The sequence below is a fragment of the Rhinolophus ferrumequinum genome, chromosome X, assembly GCF_004115265.2.
Source record: "Rhinolophus ferrumequinum isolate MPI-CBG mRhiFer1 chromosome X, mRhiFer1_v1.p, whole genome shotgun sequence".
NCBI lineage: Eukaryota > Metazoa > Chordata > Mammalia > Chiroptera > Rhinolophidae > Rhinolophus > Rhinolophus ferrumequinum.
The window spans coordinates 79971904-79995271 of NC_046284.1; the positions used below are offsets into that span (position 1 = coordinate 79971904).

General features: G+C 41.7%; 1 pseudogene; it reads left to right on the forward strand.

Annotated features, from left to right (window-relative positions):
• The first annotated feature begins 837 nt into the window (after nucleotides 1-837).
• On the forward strand, nucleotides 838-18439 carry LOC117015228 (pirin-like; annotated as a pseudogene).
• The last annotated feature ends 4929 nt before the right edge of the window (nucleotides 18440-23368 follow it).

Sequence of the window (23368 nt, forward strand, 5' to 3'; positions counted from 1 at the left end):
GTTTAAATCTTCATTCATCAGCTAAGGGAAGATGATGGGCAGATGGCTGTTTGGTGATCTCTTGTGCGAAGAATATGAATTATGTCTTTAAAGTTATTTGAAATGATATGCTTTTGATGAGACAGGCTCCCTGCCAAGCACACTGCCTTCTTCAGACAGCATCACTGGATGCTGTCTGAATCTATAACTACATATTGTTCAGCCAATTTCCCTCACCGGTCCTGGTGGCCAGTGTCTTACCTGTAGTTTTAAGAACCACTGAGACCAACAGGGTTTGGGCACCCCAGCATACACAAAAGGCCGACTCAGACAATGCAGAAATGTATGGCTGCGCTTTATGCCTTGCTTCCAGCCCAATCTCCCTGTTAGTTGGTCAGGCTTAGGGGGAAAACATTCTGCAACACTATAACCAGTTCAGTAGAGGCATGTAGCAGTCTATAGTGAAAAAGAATATGGGAAAAGAAAGCAAAGCAAAACAAAACAAAACAATTCAGTATTTTGGTAAATCCTGACTGTGTGAACAAAAGCATGTCACTTTCATATTTTCAAGTCTCAGTTGTCTAGTCAGTAAAATGGGGATAACTTTATATACCTGGGAAGGAAGCTGTTATCAAACGTTGAAGTACTGAATCTAAAAAAATAGGTTAGACGTCATGGGAATGGTGGCAGCAGGGCACACTTTTTGAGTTCTCCTCCAGATCTTATCACAAACGGGACATATAACCCATCAAAGGACTCTGGGCTCATCACGCAGAACAGCTAAGTGACTCGTAAAAGGATTACTGGCAGGCGGGCAAATTGGGCGAGCAGGGGAAGAGGGAAGGGAGCAGAGGGGAGATGCGGGGAGACATTGCCCACACCTGCTGCTGCGGGGATGTGGTCCGCACCTTCGGTTGTGAAGAAGCTGCCCGCATCTACCGCGGTGGTGGAAACATGGCCGGCATCCGCAGCTGTCGAGATGCAGAGAATCCCAGGACGAAACAGAGAGCACAGAAGCAAGGAGGTGGGCTCTTTCCCTGCGTCCCACAGCTGATCTCTCCCGCTGAGGGGGCAGCATATCCAGCATTTGAGGCAATAAACTCAGCTGGGACCTCCAGTTGGACCCTAGGCCGGAAAAAGGACGCAAACTCCATACCAGGGCCTCTCCTCCCCGCTCTTCCAATCCTACCCCTGCCCTTCCAGAGACTTAAACTGGCCCCTGAACTGAGGAGTAGTGTCAGATTACAGAGGAGCCATAGTGCTCAGGCCCTAGGAAGACTGGCCGGCCGCTCTGACCCAGGGAAGAGGCTGGGAAGAGTGTGATTTTTGCTGGGCTAGGAGAGAAGAGACTCCTCTACTCCCAGCCACCACCTTTCCTGGCCTGCGAGAAGAGTGTGAGATGGCTGGGCTGGGAGAGAGAAGACCCCTCCATCCCCAGCCCCCACCCTTTCTGGCCTGCCTAGGGCAGGGCAAATACAACTGTGGAGGCACTCCCAGGGATCAGCAGTAAGCAGCAGACACAGCTCCCAGCTTTCAGCAGCTCAGAAATCTCCCGCCCGCCACACACACATACACACACACACACACACACACACACACACACATACATGGAAGAAGTGCCCTAAGACTCAGGAGAACTGGACACAGGGCTGGTGATGCTACTCACAGTGTGCAATATGTGCAGGCAAGGGCAGAAACTGCACTGACTTTGTAAAAACTACCATCCAGACCCCTCAGCCCCACGCATCTAAATCTGCAGTCCCAACTTCACTCTGGGAACCAGGTGACTGGCTCTGCATGCACAATACGCAGGGGACTCTTGGGTACAGCAGAGGACAAGCTGGAGATTACTTACTGGGCTTAAGGCAAGACTGGTGCTGCTTTTTGTTTTGTTTTGTCTTTATATCTTTGATATCTTTGCCTGTGTTGAGTGGGGGTTGTCGGTTGGTTTCACATGTGAAGGTATTTGATTTTTTCTTTGTTAAGGTCGTTGTTGTTGTACTTGGTGATTTGCTTTGTTCTGAAATTGCCCTACCAGGGCCCACCTTAAGAGGCACAAGATTCAACATATTCACAGGCCAACTCCAGACCAAACCAGAGTACTACCGGTGTGACCTACAAGTCACACTCCCAGAGGGAATTCTCTACAGGCACAAGAGCCCATAGAGGCCAAACCACATTTAAGCGGTCAACCCTCACGCAGCAGAACACCCTGCGGTGGGCAGAGCCAAGTCTCACAACTAGTCAGCATAGGAGTTAACCCCACCTACTCACAAGCAAAAAGCAATTAAAGATCTTCTTTAACAGGACAATATACACAACACAAGAGTCACCTTTAGAGCACACGCAGAGGAGAAGAACGAGGAAGTTCAAGTCAAATATAAAGGACACATACCACAGAAGATAACCCAGCAAGAACTAAGGACTCTAGGGGATCTACCTAATACATCGAAGCAAACACAGAGAGTCAGGCAGAATGGGGAAACAAAGAAACACGTCCCAAATAAAAGAACAGAAGAAACCTCCAGAAGTGGAACCAAATGAAACAGAGGTAACCAACTTATCAGAGACAGATTTCAGAACACTGATGATAAAAATGTTTAAGGAACTTAGAGACGACATAGAGAGGGATGTAGAAATCATAACGAACAGCCAGTTAGAACTAAAGAACACAATTACTGAAGTAAAGAACTCACTTGAAGGAATTAACAGCAGGTTAGATGAAGCAGAGGATCCAATCAGGGACTTAGAAGACCAGTTAGCAGAGATCACCCAAACCGAACAACAGAAAGAAAAAAGAATAAAAAACAATGAGGATGGCTTAAGAGACCTCTGGAATAACATCAAGCGCAACAACATGCGCATCATAGGAATACCAGAAGGTGAAGAGAGGAAGCAAGGGATTGAGAACATATTTGAAGTAATAATGTACGAAAACTTCCCTAACCTGATGAAGGAAACCAACATACAAGAGCAGGAAGTGCAGAGAGTTCCAACCAGGATAAATCCAAAAAGGTCCACACCAAGACACATTATAGTTAAAATGGCAACGATAAAAGACAAAGAGAGAATCCTAAAAGCAGCAAGAGAAAGACAGAAGATTACATACCAGGGAACCCCCATAAGACTATCAAATGACTTTTCTATAGAAACATTGAAGGCCAGGAGGGAATGGCAGGAGATACTCAAAGTGATGGAAAACAAAGGCCTACAACCTAGATTGCTTTATCCAGCAAGGCTATCATTTAAAGTTGATGGAGAGATAAAGAGCTTTCCAGAAAACAATAAGCTAAAGGAATTTATTACCACCAAGCCAGCATTGCAAGAAATACTAAAAGGACTTCTGTAATTAAAAGAAAGATGAAAACTATCTAACTACAAATTTAAAAATGGCAATAACTATGTACCTATCAATAATCACTTTAAATGTACATGGATTAAATGCTCCAATCAAGAGACATAGGGTGGCTGACTGGATAAGAAAGCAAGACCCTTGTATATGCTGTATACAAGAGACTCATCTCAGATCAAAAGACACACACAGGCTGAAAGTGAAGGGTTGGAGTAAGATGTTTCATGCAAATAGAAATGAGAAAAAAGATGGAGTTGCAATACTTATATCTGACAAAATAGACTTTAAAATGAACAACATATTAAAAGACAAAGATGGGCACTATATAACAATAAAGGGATCAATCCAACAGGAGGACATAAACCTAGTAAACATCTATGCATCCAACATAGGAGCATCTAAATATATAAAACAGATATTGAATGACATAAAGACAGAGATCAACAGTAACACTATCACAGTAGGGGACTTCAACACACCTCTGTCAAAAAGGGACAGGTCTTCCAGGCAGAAAATCAATATGGAAACAACAGCCTTAAATGATACATTGGACCACTTGGATCTAATCGATATTTTCAGAACATTTCACCCCAATGCTGCAAAATACACGTTCTTGTCAAGCGCACATGGAACATTCTCCAAGATAGACCACATGTTAGGCCACAAAACAAGTCTTGATAAATTTAAGAAAATTGAAATCATACCAATTGTCTTCTCTGACCCCAGTGCTATGAAATTAGAAATGAACTACAGGAAAAAAAACGGAAGACACACCAATTCATGGAGGCTGAATAACATGTTACTAAATAATGAATGGGTCAAGCAGGAGATCAAGGAAGAAATCAAAAGACATCTCGAGACAAACGAAAATGAAAACAAGACGACCCAAAATCTATGGGATGCCGTGAAAGCAGTCCTAAGGGGAAATTCATAGCATTGCAGGCCTACCTAAAGAAAGAAGAAACATCAATAATCAGCAGTTTATCTTCACACTTAAGGGATCTGGAAAAAGAACAGCAAAATAAAGGAGCACAAAGAAGGAGATAATAAAGATCAGAGCAGAAATAAATGAAATAGAAATCAGAAAAACAATACAAAAGATCAATGAATCCAAGAGTTGGTTCTTAGAGAAGATAAACAAAATTGACAAACCTTTAGCCAGACTCATTAAAAAAAAAGAGAGGACTCAAATTAATAAAATCAGAAATGAAAGCGGCGAAGTGACAACAGACACCACAGAAATACAAAAAATTTTAAGAAATTACTATGAGCAACGATATGCCAACAAATTTAACAATCTGGAAGAAATGGACAATTTTCTAGAGGAGTACAACCTTCCAAGGCTAATTCAAGAAGAAACAGAAAACCTGAATATACTGATTACCACCAGGGAAATTGAATCAGTAATCAACAATCTCCCAACAAACAAAAGCCCTGGACCAGATGGCTTTACAGGTAAATTTTACAAAATGTTCAAAAAAGAATTATTACCTATTCTCTTCAGGCTCTTCCAAAAAATCCAAAAGGAGGGAAGACTCCCAAACACTTTTTACGAAGCCGCTAATCACCTTGATCCCAAAATGAGACAAAGACACCACAAAGAAAGAAAACTACAGGCCGATATCGCTAATGAACATAGATGCAAAAATCCTCAACAAGCCTCAGGAATCTTGAGAAATAAGAACAAAGTGGGAGGTATAACAATACCTGACTTCAAATTATACTACAAGGCTACAGTAATCCAAACAGCATGGTACTGGCATAAAAACAGACACATAGATCAATGGAACAGAATAGAGAGTCCAGAAATAAATCCACGCCTATATGGCCATTTAATCTACGACAATGGAAGCAAGAATGTACGATGGAGTAAAGACAGTCTATTCAACAAATGGTGCTGGGAAACCTGGACAGACACATGCAAAAAAATGAAGCTGGACCACCTCCTTACACCATATACAAAAATGAATTCAAGGAGGGTGACGTCATAGGAATGGCGGCAGCAGGGCGCACTTTCTGAGTTCTCCTCCGGATCTTGTTGCAAACGGGACCTATAACCCATCAAAGAAATTTTCGCTCACCACACAGAATAGTGGGGAGATTCGTGGATTACTTGAAGCTAAGAAATACTTGAAGGTACGCTAATTGGGCGAGCAAGGAGAGGAAAAAGAGGAGCGGCGTGGGAGCGCCCGGCCGGCAGCGGCGGGAGAGCCCAGCCCCCAGCGGAGCCTCAGCTGGCGGGGGCGAAAACCGAAAACCGCTGTGCCGGGCACGCACGGGATCCCAGGACGGAGTGGAGAGCGCGGGGACCAGGAGGTGGGCTCTTTCCCTGCGTCCCACGGCTGATTTCTCCCGCCGGGAAGGCGGCGCGCCCGCGGCACACGGGGGGCGCAGTCTCCGTACCTGGGCCCCCCCCCCCGCCCTGCTCTTCCAATCCTACCCCGCCCTTCCAGAGACTGGGGCTGGAAACCGCGGTGGAGCCCCGCTGTGCCAGGCACGCACGGGAGCCCGAGGCGGAGCGAAGAGCGCAGAGACCGGAAGGCGGCCTCTTCCCCTGCGTCCCACGGCTGATTTCTCCCACTGGGAAGACCCCAGCGCAGACAAACAACATAGCCTCCATACCTGGGCCCCTCCCCCGCCCCGCTCTTCCAATCTTAGTCCGCCCTTCCAGAGACTTAAACCGGCCCCTGAACCGAGGAGTGATATCTAAGGCTCAGGCTGTGGGAAGCCTGACGGGCAGCCCTGACCCAGGCAGACTGGGTAGTGTGCGTGATTTTGGCTGCGCTAGGAGAGAAGAGACGCCTCCACCCCCAGCTACCACCTTTTCTGGCCTGCGGGAAGAGGGCGACGCACAGCTGGGCTGGGAGAGTGAAGACCCCTCCATCCCCAGCCCCCACCCTTCCTGGCTTGCCTAGGGTGGGGTGGGGGCAGCTGCCGAGACACACCCGGAGATCAGCAGTGAGGCAGGCGCAGCTCTGGGCTTTCAGCAGATCAGAAATCTCCCGCCCGCACTCACACACACACACTGAAGAGGTGCCTTAAGACTCAAGAGTTTTGGTCACGTATCTGGTGGTGCCACTCTCAGTGTGCATTTGTGCAGGCAAGGGCAGAAACTGCACTGACATTGTAAAAACTATCATCCAGACCCCTCAGGCCCACGCATTTAAGTCTGCAGTCCCAAAGTCTCTCTGGGCACCAGGTGACCGGCTCTGCCTGCGCAATAAGCAGGGGGCTCCTTGGTACAGCAGAGAACAACCTGGACATTGCTTGGTGGGCTTAGGCCGAGACTGTCGCTGCTTTTTGTATTGCTTTGTTTTGTCTTGTTTTGCTTTGTCTTTATATCTTTGATATCTTTGCCTCTGTCGAGTGGGGGTTATCAGGTGGTTTTGCATGTGAACGTATTTGATATTTTTCTTTGTTGTTGTTGTTGCTGTTGTGCTTGGTGATTTGCTTTGTTCTGAAACTGCCCTGCCGGGGCCCAGCTTGTGAGGCACGGTCAGCAGATCAGAAATCTCCCGCCAGCACCCATACACACACACTGAAGGAGTGCCCTAGGACTCTGGAGCTCTGGACAAAGGGCTGGTGGTGCTACTCTCGGTGTGCATACGTGCGGACAAGGGCAGAAGCTGCACTGACTTTGTGGAGACTATCATCCAGACCCTTCAGGCCCACGCTTTTAAGTCTGCAGTCCCAAAGTCTCTCTCAGCACCAGGTGACCGGCTCTGCCTGCGCAATAAGCAGGGGGCTCTTTGGTACAGCAGAGGACAACCTGGTCATTGCTTGGTGGGCTCAGGCCGAGACGGTCGCTGCTTTTTGTTTTGCTTTGTTTTGCTTTGCTTAGTTTTGTTTTGCTTTGTCTTGTATCTTTGATATCTTTGCCTGTGTCGAGCGGGGGTTATCGGCTGTTTTTTTTTTTTTCTTTGCTGTTGTCGTTGCTGCTGTGCTTGGTGATTTACCTTGTTCTGGGACTTCCCTGCCGGAGCCCAGCTTGGGTGGCACGGGACTCGGCATATCCGGGGGCCAACTCCAGACCAAATCGAAGTGCAGCCGGGTTTGACCTGCAGGTCACACACCTAGAGGGGGTTCTCTGCAGGCTCTGGAGCCCATAGAGGCCAAATCACATAGGGGTGGTCAACCCTCACGCAGCAGAGTGCCCTGCGGGGGGCAGAGCCAAGTCTCACGGCGGGTCAGCCCAGGAGTTGACCCCACCTGCTCACTAGCGGGAAGCAATTAAAGATCTTCTTGAATGGGACAGTGTACACAACACAAGACTCACATTTGGAGCACACGCAGAGGAGGACTACGTGGTGCGAGTCAAATATAAAGGACACATACTACATAAGATAACCTAGCAAGAACTAAGAACTCTAGGGGATCTACCTAATATATCAAAATAAACACAGTCAGCCAGAATGGGGAAACAAAGATACACGTCCCAAATAAAAGAACAGAAGAAGCCTCCACAACTGGAACCAAATGAAGCAGACGTAACCAACCTCTCAGAGACAGAGTTCAGAACACTGGTGATAAGAATGTTTAAGGAGCTTAGAGAAGACATAAAGAAGGATGTAGAAATCATAACAAACGAGCTTAGAGAAAACATAAAGAAGGATGTAGAAATCATAACGAAAAACCAGTTGGAACTAAAGAACACAATTACCGAAATTAAGAACTCACTTGAAGGAATTACCAGCAGGCTAGATGAAGCAGAGGATCGAATCAGCGACTTAGAAGACAAGGTAGCAGAGATCACCCAAACGGAACAACAGAAAGAAAAAAGAATAAAAAACAATGAGGATGGCCTAAGAGACCTCTGGGATAACATCAAGCGCAACAACATGCGCATCATAGGAATACCAGAAGGTGAAGAGAGCAAGCAAGGGATTGAGAACATATTTGAAGTAATAATGTCTGAAAACTTCCCCAACCTGATGAAGGAAACCAACATACAAGTCCAGGAAGTGCAGAGAGTTCCAACCAGGATTAACCCAAACAGGTCCACACCAAGACACATTATAGTTAAAATGGCAAAGCTTAAAGACAAAGAGAGAATCCTAAAAGCAGCAAGAGAAAGACGGAGGGTTACATACAAGGGAACTCCCATAAGACTATCAAATGATTTTTCTACAGAAACATTGAAGGCCAGGAGGGAGTGGCAGGAGATACTCAAAGTGATGGAAAACAAAGGCCTACAACCTAGATTGCTTTATCCAGCAAGGCTATCATTTAAAGTTGATGGAGAGATAAAGAGCTTTCCAGAATAAAATAAGCTATAGGAATTTGTCACCACCAAGCCAGCATTGCAAGAAATACTAAAAGGACTTCTGTAAATAGAAGAATGATCAAAACAACCTAACTACAAATTTAAAAATGGCAATATCTATGTACCTATCAATAATCACTTTAAATGTAAATGGATTAAATGCTCCAATCAAGAGACATAGGGTGGCTGAGTGGATAAGAAAGCAAGACCCTTGTATATGCTGTATACAAGAGACTCACCTCAGAACAAAAGACATACACAGCCTGAAAGTGAAGGGTTGGAGTAAGATATTTCATGCAAATGGAATCGAGAAAAAAGCTGGAGTTGCAATACTTATTTCTGACAAAATAGACTTTAAAATGAAGAACATACTAAAAGATAAAGATGGGCACTATATAATAATAAAGGGATCGATCCGACAAGAGGACATAACCCTAGTAAACATATATGCACCCAACAAAGGAGCACCTAAATATATAAAACAGGTACTGACTGACATAAAGGCAGAGATCAACAGTAACACTATTATAGTCGGGGACTTCAACACACCTCTGACCACAAGGGACAGGTCTTCCAGACAGAAAATCAATATGGAAACAACAGCCTTAAATGATACATTGGACCACTTGGATTTAATCGATATTTTTAGAACATTTCACCCCAATGCTGCAAAATACACGTTTTTCTCAAGCACACATGAAACATTTTCCAAGATAGACCATATGTTAGGCCACAAAACAAGTCTTGATAAATTTAAGAAAATTGAAATCATACCAATTGTCTTCTCTGATCACAATGCTATGAAATTAGAAATGAACTACAGGAAAAAAACTGGAAGACACACCAATTCATGGAGGCTGAATAACTTATTACTAAATAATGAATGGGTCAAGCAAGAGATCAAGGAAGAAATCAAACGATATCTCGAGATAAACGAAAATGAAAACACGACGACCCAAAATCTATGGGCTGCCGCGAAAGCAGTCCTAAGAGGGAAATTCATAGCTTTGCAGGCCTACCTAAAGAAACAAGAAACATCACTAATCAACAGTTTATCTTCACATTTAAGGGATCTGGAAAAAGAACAGCAAAATAAGCCCAAAGGGAACACAAGGAAGGAGATAATAAAGATCAGAGCAGAAATAAATCAAATAGAAACCAGAAAAACAATACAAAAGATCAATGAATCCAAGAGTTGGTTCTCAGAGAAGATAAACAAAATCGACAAACCTTTAGCCAGACTCATTAAAAAAAAGAGAGAGAGGACCCAAATTACTAAAATCAGAAATGAAAGAGGAGAAGTGACAACGGACACTGCAGAAATACAAAGAGTTTTAAGAAGTTACTATGAGCAACTATATGCCAACAAATTTGACAATTTGGAAGGAATGGACAATTTTCTAGAGGCGTACAACCTTCCAAGGCTAACTCAAGAAGAAACAGAAAACCTGAATAGACTGATTACCACCACGGAAATTGAATCAGTAATCAACAGTCTCCCAACAAACAGAAGCCCTGGACCAGATGGCTTTACAGGTGAATTATACAAAGCGTTCAAAAAAGAATTATCACCAATTCTCCTCAAGCTCTTCCAAAAAATCCAGAAGGAGGGAAGACTCCCAAACACTTTTTATGAAGCCACTATCACCCTGATCCCAAAATCAGACAAAGACCCCACAAAAAAAGAAAACTACAGGCCGATATCTTTAATGAACATAGATGCAAAAATCCTCAACAAAATATTAGCAAACAGAATTCAGCAATACATTAAAAAGATCATTCACCACGATCAAGTGGGATTCATCCCTGGTATGCAGGGGTGGTTCAACATCCGCAAATCTATTAATGTGATACACCACATTAACAAAATGAAAAATAAAAATCACATGATCATATAAATAGATGCAGAAAAAGCATTTGATAAAATCCAACAGCCATTTATGATAAAACCCCTTAAGAAAGTGGGAATAGAGGGATCTTATCTCAACATAATAAAGGCCATATATGACAAACCCACAGCTAACATCATACTCAATGGGGAAAAGCTAAAACCATTCCCCCTAAGATCAGGAACAAGGCAAGGATGCCCACTATCTCCGCTTCTATTCAACATAGTTCTGGAAGTTCTTGCCATAGCAATCAGACAAGAAAAAGAAATAAAAGGCATCCAGATTGGTAAGGAGGAAGTAAAGTTATCATTGTATGCAGATGATATGATACTATATATAGAGAACCCTAAAGACTCCAACAAGAAGCTATTAGAGCTGATAGATGAATTTAGTAAAGTGGCAGGATACAAAATTAATATTCAGAAATCAGTTGCATTTGTATATACCAATAATAAAACATCAGAAGGAGAAATTAAAAAAACAATCCCATTTACCATCGCTCCAAGGACTATAAAATACCTGGGAATAAATTTAACCAAAGAAGAAAAAGATCTATACTCAGAAAATTATAAGACACTGAAGAAAGGAATGAAGGAAGATATAAATAGATGGAAACACATATCATGTTCATGGATAGGAAGAATTAATATAGTTAAAATGTCCATACTGCCTAAGGCAATATACATATTCAATGCAATTCCTATCAAACTGCCAACGTCGTTTTTCACAGAAATAGAACATATAATCCTAAAATTTATATGGGACCATAAAAGACCCCGAATAGCAAAGGCAATCTTGAGAAATAAGAACAAAGTGGGAGGTATAACAATACCTGACTTCAAATTATACTACAAGGCTACAGTAATCAAAACAGCATGGTACTGGCATAAAAACAGATACATAAATCAATGGAACAGAATAGAGAGTCCAGAAATAAATCCACGCCTATATGGCCATTTAATCTACGACAATGGAAGCAAGAATGTACGATGGAGTAATGACAGTCTATTCAATAAATGGTGCTGGGAAACCTGGACAGACACATGCAAAAAAATGAAGTTGGACCACCTCCTTACACCATATACAAAAATAAATTCAAAATGGCTTAAAGACTTAAATGTAAGGTCTGAAACCATAAAATACCTAGAAGAAAATATAGGAAGAAACTTCTCAGACATTACCCGGAGTAAGATTTTTACTGATATACACCCTCGCGTGAGGGAACTAAGAGAAAAAATAAACATGTGGGATTATATCAAACTAAAAAGTTTTTTCACAGCAAAGGAAACCATCAATAAAACAAGAAGGGATCCTACTGAATGGGAAAAGATATTTGCCAATGATATATCTGATAAGGGATTAATATCACAAATCTATGGAAAACTTACTCAACCCAACTCCAAAAAAACAAACGATCCAATTAAAAAATGGGCAGAAGACTTGAAGAGACATTTTTCTGAAAAGGACATACAGATGGCAAACAGACATATGAAGAAATGCTCAACCTCACTAACCATCAGAGAAATGCAAATAAAAACCACAATGAGATACTACCTCACCCCAGTCAAAATGGCTATCATCAATAAATCAACAAACAACAAGTGCTGGCACGGATGTGGAGAAAAGGGAACGCTTGTGCACTCTTGGTGGGATTGCAAATTGGTGCAGCCACTATGCAAAACAGTAAGTAGGTATCTCAAAAATCTGAAAATGGAACTACCCTATGATCCAGTAATTCCACTCCTAGGTATCTATCCAGAGAAATCCAAAACTCCAATTCAAAATCTTTATGCAGTCCTATGTTTATTGCAGCACTATACACAATAGCTAAGACATGGAAACAACCGAAATGCCCATCAGCAGATGACTGGATTAAGAAAAGGTGGTACATTTATACAATGGAGTACTACGCAGCCATAAAGAAGAAAGAAATCTTACCATTTGCAACAACATGGATGGACCTAGAGAACATTATGTTAAGTGAAATAAGTCAGACAGAGAAAGATAAGTACCATATGATCTCACATATATGCAGAATCTAAAGAAAAGAATAAGTGAATGAACTAATCAGAAACAGTTTTGGAGACAAAGAGGAAAAAATGAGGGTTGCTAGATGGGTGGGGGTGTGGGGGTAAGGGGGAAGGTGAGGGGATTGAAAACAATCAGTAACCACAAGATGGCCACGGGGTTTTGAAAATTAATCTGGGGAACGTAATTTAGTGGTTACCAGAGTGTACGGGGGTTGGGGGGTGGGAGATGAGCGTAAGGGGGATCAAATATATGGTGATGGAAGGAGAACTGACTCTGGGTGGTGAACACACAATGTAATTTATAGATGATGTGATACAGAATTGTACACCTGAAATCTATGTAATTTTACTAACAATTGTCACCCCAATAAATTAAAAAAATAATAGTAATTTTTAAAAAATACAATTAAATAAATAAATAAATAAATAAATAAATAAATAAATAAATAAAATCAACGACAAAGAAAGAATCCTCAAGGCAGCCAGGGAAAAGAAGACGGTAACCTACAAAGGATGCCCATTAATTTATCATCAGATTTTTCAGCAGAAACTCTACAAGCCACGAGGGAGTGGAACCAAATATTCAAACTATTGAAAGAGAGAAATTATGACCCAAGAATAATGTATCCAGCAAAGATATCCTTTAGATATGAAGGAGGAATAAAGACCTTTCCCGACATACAGAAGGTGACAGAATTTTCTAATACACGACCTACACTATAAGAAATACTAAAGGAGGCTATTCGACCACCATCAACAGGGGCAATTTGTGGCAACCAAAACATAAAAAGGGGGAGAGTAAAGGCCTGAACCAGAATATGGGAATGGAAAAAGTAAGTGTGCTAAAGAAAATGGAATACTCTAAATATCAAACTTTCTTTTACTTAAAGTTAAGAGTAACCACTCAAGAAAAATCCAGAACTGAAATACATACTGTAATAAAAGAAGAAACAGAGGGAAACATCATAGAATACCACCATACAGAACTAATAGACAACAACAAAAAGGCAAAGAAACAATGGAGACACAGCCTTACCAGAAAACTAAAGACAGAATGACAGGAAATCCTCACATATCAATCATCACCTTAAATGTAAATGGACTGAAATCACCAAAAACAGGCACAGAGTAGCAGATTGGATCAAAAAACTAAACACAACCATATGCTGTCTCCAAGAGACACATCTCAGCTACAAGGACAAGCATAGACTCAAAGAGAAAGGGTGGAAATTGACACTCCAAGCAAATGGTACCCAGAGGAAATCAGGTGTAGCCATAATGATATCAGATGAAACAGACTTCAGGGTGAAAAAAATAACAAGAGACAAAGATGGACATTTCATAATGGAAAAGGGGACTATACAACAAGAAGACATAACAGTCATCAATATTTATCCCCCCAGTCAGGGAGCACACAAATATACCAAGCAACTTCTAACAGAACTAAAGGGAGAAATTGACCAAAACACAATTATACTAAGGTACATAAATCCGTCATTGACAGCTATGGATAGATCATCCAAACAGAAAATAAATAATGAAATAACAGCCCTAAATGACACATTAGATGAAATGGACATAATTGACACATATAGAGCACTTCATCCTAAAACGTCAGACTATACATTCTTCTCTAGTGTACATGGAACATTCTCAAGGATAGACCATATATTGGGACATAAAATCAGCCTCAGCAAATTTAAGAAGATTGAAATCATACCAACCATATTCTCTGATCACAAGTCTTTGAAATTGGATATCAACGGCAAAAAGAAAGCAGGAAAAACACAACTACATGGAGGTTAAACAACATACTTTTAAAGAACGACTGGGTCAAAGAAGAAATTAGAGGAGAGATCAATAGATATATAGAAACAAATGACAATGAAAATACATCCTACCAAAATTTTTTGGATGCAGCGAAAGCAGCTTTAAGAGGGAAATTTATATCATTACAGGCCTATCTCAAGAAACAAGAAAAATCCCACATAAATAACCTCATGTTACACCTTAAAGAACTAGTAAAAGAAGAACAAGTGAAACCCAAGGTCAGCAGAAGAAAGGAAATAACAAAAATCAGAGCAGAACTAAATGAAATAGAGAACAAAAAGACAATAGAAAAAATTAATGTGACAAAGAGCTGGTTCTTTGAAAAGATTAACAAAATTGACAAACCCTTGGCTAGACTCACTAAGATAAAAAGAGAGAAGACACTAATTAACAAAATCAGAAATGAAAAAGGGGAAGATATCACGGATGCCACAGAAATACAAAGGATCATCCAAGAATACTAAGAAGGACTATATGCCATCAAAGTCAATAACCTAGAAGAAATGGACAATTTCTTAGAAACATATAGCCTTCCAAGGCTGAACCATGAAGAACTAGAAAACCTAAACAGACCAATCACAAGTAACGAAATTGAATCAGTCATCCAAACCTTCCCAAAAGCAAAAGTCCAGTACCAGATGGCTTCACTAGTGAATTCTACCAAACCTTCAAAGAGGATCTAATACCAATCCTGCTCAAACTTTTCCAAACAATGGAAGAAGGGACCATATTCCCTAACTCATTTTATGAGGCCAACATTACCCTGATACCAAAACCTGGTAAGGACAACACAAAAAACGAAAACTACAGACCAATATCTCTGATGAATACAGATGCAAAAATCCTAAACAAAATTCTAGCAAATCGAATACAACAATGCATTAAAAAGATCATTCATCACGACCAAGTGGGGTTCATCCCCGGAGCACAAGGATCGTTCAACATCCGCAAATCCATCAATATGATACATCACATAAACAAAATAAAGGACAAAAATCATATGATTATATCAATTGATGCAGAAAAAGCATTTTACAAGATACAACATCCATTTATGATTAAAGCACTTAGTAAAATAGGTATAGAAGAAAAATACCTTAGCATAATAAAGACCATATATGACAAGCCCTCTGCTAATCTCATAATTAATGGTGAAAATCTGAAGCCCTTTGCTCTACGTTCAGGAACACGACAGTGCTGTCGCCTATCACCTCTGCTTTTCAACATAGTGTTGGAAGTCTTTGCCAGAGCAATCAGGCAAGAGAAAGAAATAAAAGGCATCCACATTGGGAATGAAGAAGTTAAATTATCACTCTTTGCAGATGACATGATGCTATATATAGAAAACCCTAAAGACTCCACCAAAAAGCTATTAGAAACAATAAACTAAGACAGTAAATTTGCCAGCTACAACATCAACGTACAAAAGTCCACTGCATTCCTATATACTAACAATGAAATCTCAGAAAAAGAAATACAAAAAACAATTCCTTTTGCAATTTTAGCAAAAATAATAAAATATCTAGGAATAAACTTAACCAAGGATGTGAAGGACCTATATGCTGAAAACTATAAGATATTTTTGAAAGAAATTGAAGAAGACACAAAGAAATGGAAAGACATTCCATGCTCATAGATTGGAAGAATCAACTTAGTTAAAATGGCCATATTACCCAAAGCAATATACAGATTTAATGCAATCCCCATCAAAATCCCAATGGCGTTTTTAAAGAAATAGAACAAAAAATCATCAGATTTGTTTGGAACCACAAAAGACCCCGAATAGCCAAAGCAATGTTAAGAAAAAAGTACAATACTGGAGGTATCACACTCCCTGACTTCAGCTTGTACTACAGGACTACAATAATCAAAACAGCATGGTATTGGCAGAAAAACAGACACATAGACCAATGGAATAGAATTGAGAACCCAGAAATAAAACCACATAAATATGGACAGATAATTTTTGACAAAGAAGCGAAAAACATACAATGGAGGAAAGACAGCCTCTTCAATAAATGGTGCTGGGAGAATTGGAAAGCCACGTGGAAAAGAATGAAACTGGACTGCTATCTGTCACCATGTACCACAAGTAATTCAAAATGGATCAAAGACTTAAGCATAAGACCTGAAACAATAAACCACATAGAAGAAAACATAGGTAACAAACTTATGGACCTTGGGTTCAAAGAGCATTTTATGAATTTGACTCCAAAGGCAAGGGAAGTAAAAGCTAAAATAAACTAATGGGACTATATGAAACTTAAAAGCTTCTACACAGCAAAAGAAACCATCGACAAAATAAAGAGGCAACCAACTGAATGGGAGAAGATTTTTGCAAACAGTGCCTCTGATAAGGGGCTAATATCCAAAATATACAAGGAACTCATGAAACTCAACACCAAAAAAACAAACAACCCAATTGAAAAATGGGTAGAGGACCTGAAGAGACATTTCTCCAAAGAGGACTTACAAATGGCAAATAGACATATGAAAATATGCTCAACATCACTAATCATCAGAGAAATGCAAATAAAAACCACAAGGAGATATCACCTCACCCCAGTCAGAATGGCTATCATCAACAAGACAAATAGTAACAAGTGTTGGAGAGGCTTTGGAGAAAAAGGAACCCTCATCCACTGTTGGTGGGAATGCAGACTGGTGCAGCCGTTATGGAAGGCAGTGTGGAGGTTCCTCAAAAAATTATGAATAGAATTACATATGACCCAGCAATCCCTCTCCTGGGTATCTACGCAGAGAATCTGAAAATATCTACACATAAAGAAACGTGTGCTCCAATATTCATTGCAGCTTTGTTTACAGTGGCCAAGACATGGAAACAACCAAAATGTCTTTCGATAGATGAATGGATAAAGAAGTTGTGGTAATATATACACAATGGAATATTATTTGGCGGTAAGAAAAGATTATACAGGAACATTTTTGACCACATGGATGGATCTTGAGAGTATAATGCTAAGCGAAATAAATCAGAAAGAAAAAGCAGAGAACCATATGATTTCACTGGTATGAGGTATATAAACCAAAAACAACAAAAGAACAAGACAAACAAATGAGAAACAAGAACTCATACACACAAACAATAGTTTAGTGGTTACCAGAGGGTGACCAGAGGGTGAGGGGTCGGAGATAATGGTAAGGGGGATCAAATATATGGTGATGGAAGGAGAACTGACTGCAGGTGGTGAACATACAATGGGATTTATAGATGATGTAATACAGAATTGTACACCTGAAATCTATGTAATTTTACTAACAATTGTCACCGCAATAAATTAAAAAAATATATATAAAAAAAAAACCTGGATCCATTTTTACTGTTCGATGAATTTAAAGGTGGTAGACCCGGCAGATTTCCTGATCACCCACATCAAGGGTTTGAAACAGTATCTTACCTCCTGGGAGGGGGCAGCATGGCCCATGAAGACTTCTGTGGACCCTTTGGTCAGTTGAACCCAGGAGACCTGCAGTGGATGACCGTGGGCAGGGGCATTCTGCACGCTGAGAAGCTGTGCTCAGAGGAGCCAACCCATAGCCTGCAACTATGTATTAATTTGAGGAGTTCAGAGAAGATGGTGGAGCCTTGGTACCAGGAACTGAAAAGTGAAGACATCCCTAAACCCAATAAGGATGGTGTGACATTTGCTGTCATTTCTGGAGAAGCCCTGGGTATAAAGTCTAAGATTTACACTGGCACACCAACCTTATATTTAGATTTCAAATTTGGACCAAAGAGCAAAGCATTCCCAGACTGTTCCTAAAAGGTGGACAAGCTTCATTTATACCATATCTGGAAATGTGTATATTGGGCCTGATGATGCACAACAAAAAGTAGAACCTCATCACACAGCAGTGCTGGGGGAAGGTGACAGCGTCCAGGTGGAGAACAAAGACCCTGAGAGAAGCCATTTTGTCCTGATTACTGGGGAGCCATTAAGAGAACTAGTTGTCTAACATGGTCCATTTGTGATGAACACCAATGAAGAAGATTTCTCTGGCCCTTCTTGATTTCAGAAATGCAAAAAATGGGTTTGAAAGAATCAAAACCTGGAAATCAAAGGTTGGAAACTAGTGAAGAGCGCAAGAGCAGATCTTGATGCTTTCTAGAATTTTGCCACTTGTGGCATCCATCTGTTCAACGCATGCAGTTTCCAAAGCTGACTTAACCAGTGCTTCTGAAGAATTCCACACTAAAGAGATAGCATGGTTTTTATAGCAATGCACGTGAGATGAATTCCTGGCACATGCAAATAAACCTAATTGTTGCTTCTTTTAAAAAAAAAAGTCACTGCTCCAAATCCCAGGTATGAAAATACGCAGTTTGGGACCCTTAGTGCTCTGGACCAAAAGAAATGAGCAGTGGCCTCTCCCCAGCCTTCTCTATCTTTGTATTTATAGCTGGAGCTATTTATGAGTGAGGAGGCAAAAGACAGCTTCCCTGTCACCACATCACCCTTACTCTTATCTCAGCTCTCTTTCCTCATCTCCCTCCTGTCTTTTTTACTGCCTTCATTTTATTGAAATATGCCCTGAGGATAAGGCAGCTCAGGAGGCTTCTGAAAGACATTTTTCTAAACAAGCACCATGGTGCTGCTTGCCTTTCTTTCTACCTACATTACTGTTTCTTCTCGCAGTTCTCAGAGACTGCTTTTTTATTTTTACTTTTTCCCTCTAAGTTACAAGGTTCCATATACTTTACAATCTCAACAAAAAGAGAATCGGGGAAACATAAACAGTGTCTTCAATAATATCTGAAAAGTTGGCATAAGGAAGTATGATTATACTGACTGTGGGTGGCCCTGGAGAGCTGAAGTAAGGCCGCAGGCAGGAAGTCACTGGAAAGCAAGTTTTGGCTCAGTGAAGAGCCAAACCATCTTGAGTTTGCAGTAGAACAGGCAGCGTTGGTATGCCAACTCCTCTCCCTGGAGGAGGCTGGGAAACCTTTTGCCAACTCCTCTCTCTGGAGGAGTCTGGGAAACCTTTTGAAACTAGAACACCTTTACTGAGTCAGGAGATAGCATAATCGAAAGTCAAGGAACTGTTCAGTTCAGGAATTCAACTTTGGTTGTCTTACTGGGTCCTGCTACCCTCAACCCCAAACAGTTGGCAACAACAGGGTAATATTTGTCTTCATTTGAAAAGATGTCACCATAGGTTTTTCCTTCTACTGTTTGCTTCTTCCTTGTAGTGGGGCTGCTGTTCCTCCTGTGGAGCTGGGGGTTCCTGTCTAAAGAGGTTTCCCAGTCAGTCCTGGTACATTAGTTTATGGACCCCAGCAGAGGTAACCTTCTAGAGCTGCCTGTGACCATAGCAACATTGACTACAATTTGGCATAGTCATCTGTGAACCCCTGGAGAGGAGCATATTTAGCTACTGTTTTTAATTAGGGAACTGTGTTGCAAAGACAGCCTTTGAACTTTGAAATCTGTAAAATTAGATGTGAAATATCATGGATCGTTTGTGGCTATAGCAGGGGAGATGGAATATGGGGATGAAATTAGTATCTGGCTTGGGATCCTTGCATGGGTGTGGGTCAAGCAGCTGAGAGTACTAACCCCAGTAGAAGTTGCTAGCTGTGGTATCACAGCCTGGTGAGCCTGGCACAGTACCCAAAGGGTATGGATGCTTTATTGGTCATGAGTCCATCACAATCTCTCTGCACCAGAGGGGCCAATCTGATGGGCAATCCGCTATTAGGAATTCTTGGTGGAAGTAAGTAGAGGCTGATCATCACAAGCAAGCCTATCTATAGGTGACAGGAACTCAGACATTAGATAAGGGCTCCAAGGAGGCACCAGGCCTGAATGGGGATTGAGGCAATAACAGGGTAGCCAATAGAAGACAAAGAGTTGAAATCAAGGTTATACTAAGACAGGAAAAACATGGTAAGGGGCAAAGTGAGTATTAGAGATTATATTTGCACCAGGGTGTGCCCTTGTGTCACAGGATGTCATGTCTGAGTAAAGATAAGTAGATTTTGGGACAAAGGAGGACCGCTGTAGTCCTTCCTGGCTCCCTGGATCCTAGATTTGGAATGAAAACTTCACTCAAGCCCCACTGAATGTTGAGGATGACTGGAGCAGGTGTCACATTTTTGTATCTTTGTCAGGATTTGAGCAAGAATTGGGCATTCAGGAATCTACTGGGGAAAACTGAGGACTGTACTGAGAGTCAGGAAACCAAGATTGGAGTTGTTACTGGCAGTCTGGTGAAAGACATAGGTACTGTATGCCTTATGTGTATTTGGTTTCTGTGTGGTTGGATACATGTTTTTGTATTTTTATAACTTAGAAGATAGAGAAGGGAAATAGTAGTGATCTTAGAGGAAAGAGGGAACTCAATATGAGATGTAGCTGTAGAAAATGAATGATTTACAGTGGCTAAGACTAAATACCTCCAGAGGAGCAGAGTTGTAAGAACTAGGAGGTTTTTTGGTTTTTTTGTTTGTTTGTTTTTCTGTCTGAGCAAAGCCAGGAGTTAGGTGGATATATAACTTAATAAGATCACATGAACTAATATGCCTGTTCTGGCTGTTGCTATGCCTGGGAGCCTGCCTTCTCCTACTGGTCACAGCAAAGCTAGTTTCCTCAACTCTCAGCCACTTCATTTCCACCAAAAATACTTAGAAAATGATTTTCTGAAATGCGAGATAGATGCATAGGAACTGCAACTACTAAACTTTCCTCTCAAAACCTCTTGTCCCCCCCGCCCCCGGGAATAAGCCAGGAGCATTTGTCTTCTTTGTGGCTTTGTTCCTGCTTTCTGGAGGCTCAAGTTTCACCACGCTCTCTAATGTCTCTTTGCTCATTTCTATCCATCTGGTAGTTCAACCTCAGCTTAATTGCTAACTATTCTGAAAAGCCTCCTCAATCCCTACCCCACACTTACACTTGCTCTCCTAACATTGACTATCTCCATATTTTGCTCTGGCTTAGAATTAACTATTTCCTGGATATGGATTCTTCTCTTTTGAGCAATTGTAAGCTGCTCAAGAAGAGAGACTGTGCTGAGTTACTTGTATCTTCTTCCAATCCCCCACAGTGCCTGGCCCAAAGACAGCCAGGCAGCCCTCCTCTCCCACTGATGGACTGGGTGCATGGATAGGCTCACTGCCCTAACACTTCCCTTTGTCTCACAATTAACTAAGGATGCCATGCAAGCTTTCGGGTAGTTCATGGGCTTTGAGAACCTGTGAGTCAAGAAGTTCACATGTGTATCAGGGCCTGATATGCAGAGAGAGACACAGCAATGGGGTCAGAAGTTTGAAGATGCACAATATAATCTGCATCACTTTTCTCTTTGTTGAATCCAATCTAGCAATGCCATTGCATGGAACCTTCACTTCTTTGGGAGCTAGGTATTACCAACCCCTTTTTGATAGATGCAGGAACTCTGGCTCAGATAAGCCAAAGAAGGTGAGGACCATAGTTAAGAGGCTGGTGAAGGCCAAGATCTCAGCACTTGGCTTCTGCCTCTGCCTATTTAATCCCCCCACACTGACCCCTGCCACAGAACCTCTGTACTTCTCCAGTTAGATTTTAGAAGTGTTATATTCGACTACATAGCCATATGCCCTTCATTACCCCACCAAATCTGGAGCCCTTTGGGGCCATTGGTAACCAGCTCAGGGCCAGGTACAGAGAAAGTGCTTCCTGAATGCTCAGGTAATGTTTCTTGGTGATTTTCCTTTAGAAACTGCTGCAGTGGGATAAAACTAGAGATCAATGATTCCCAGCTCTAGGGTGGACCTATGTGGTAGAGTCAACATTTATTACCTCCTTTCAATGTGTTTATTTGTGTGTCTCTGTTCTGTGGGCCACCCAAATAAGACACAGCTTTCCTGTTTCTTTCCTATTTTTCTTTTGGTCTTTTTGTTTCTTTATTTTTAAAGAAGTTGCCTGGCTAACCATATAATTTTTCTAAGCCTAGGTCTATATACTGAAAGTTTAACTCCCATTCAAAAAACCTAGCTTTAGTTAGACTTTCTGATTAGCCATTTGGTGTTAACCTGTCAGCAACCATCTCCCCACAGGCCAAGATACTCCAGAAAGGTTGCAAGACCTTCCAATCTCTTCTTTAACCATTCTTTAACCCATAAGCAGCAAAATGTGGCCAAGGCGCATGTGCACACACACATACGTGTGTGGCAGAAGTTAACTTGCCTCTTTTGTGGCTGCTTGCTGATCTTTGATGCCTGGATGATTTGATAATAATGATGATAGTGATAACAAATGTCTGTTTACGCCTTAACAAGTAGTTATTGACATTGGGTGGTTCACCTACTGACTCCTCTGCTGGCTCTCTCCACAGCCCCTTGGCGATAGGGGGTGGATAGGAAGTAATGACACCGTGGTTGAAACAAACACCAGGATTTCTCAGTGACAGCTTGCTGCTGGAAACAACATCCTGGACTGCCAGCCTCCACCCTTCTCATTTCTAGTCCTGGTGCATCAACTAATTATTTGTGTGACCTTCCTTAAGCTTTTTCCCTCCCAAGCCTCCATTTCTCTACCAGTAAATTAATGGGGGGGGAGGGGTGGGAGATGATAAGAAAAAAATACTCTTGAACTCTGAAAGGCTCAGGGCACTGTTTTGTTCCCCCGGCAAGCACCTGGAGGGAGGCAGCTCAGTTGCTCTAGTGGTGATTCAATTGTCTCCAGATCCCTTCTCCAGGAGGCAATTTAAAACTCCCAAAACAAAAGGCAGTCTGGGAACCACCATCCCCCGCCTCTCTTCCACTGCAACTCCAAAAATTGAACTCCATTTCCCTCTTCCTGCAGCATCAGACTCTGGGAGAATCAACTTACAAAAGCTTCCCAAATCCTAAACCCTCCTTAGGCACTGGTACTCAGCCTCCCTACTAACCTGCTACATTCAGTTCCCAAAGTGGTACTTCCTGGGTGTTGGAAGAAACTATAGTATCTTCCGAGGAGGCTGGACGCAGAACCCAAGGTTCATTGCATGAGGTTTTGAAGCCGGTGGCTGCGCGTTGGAGAAAGCA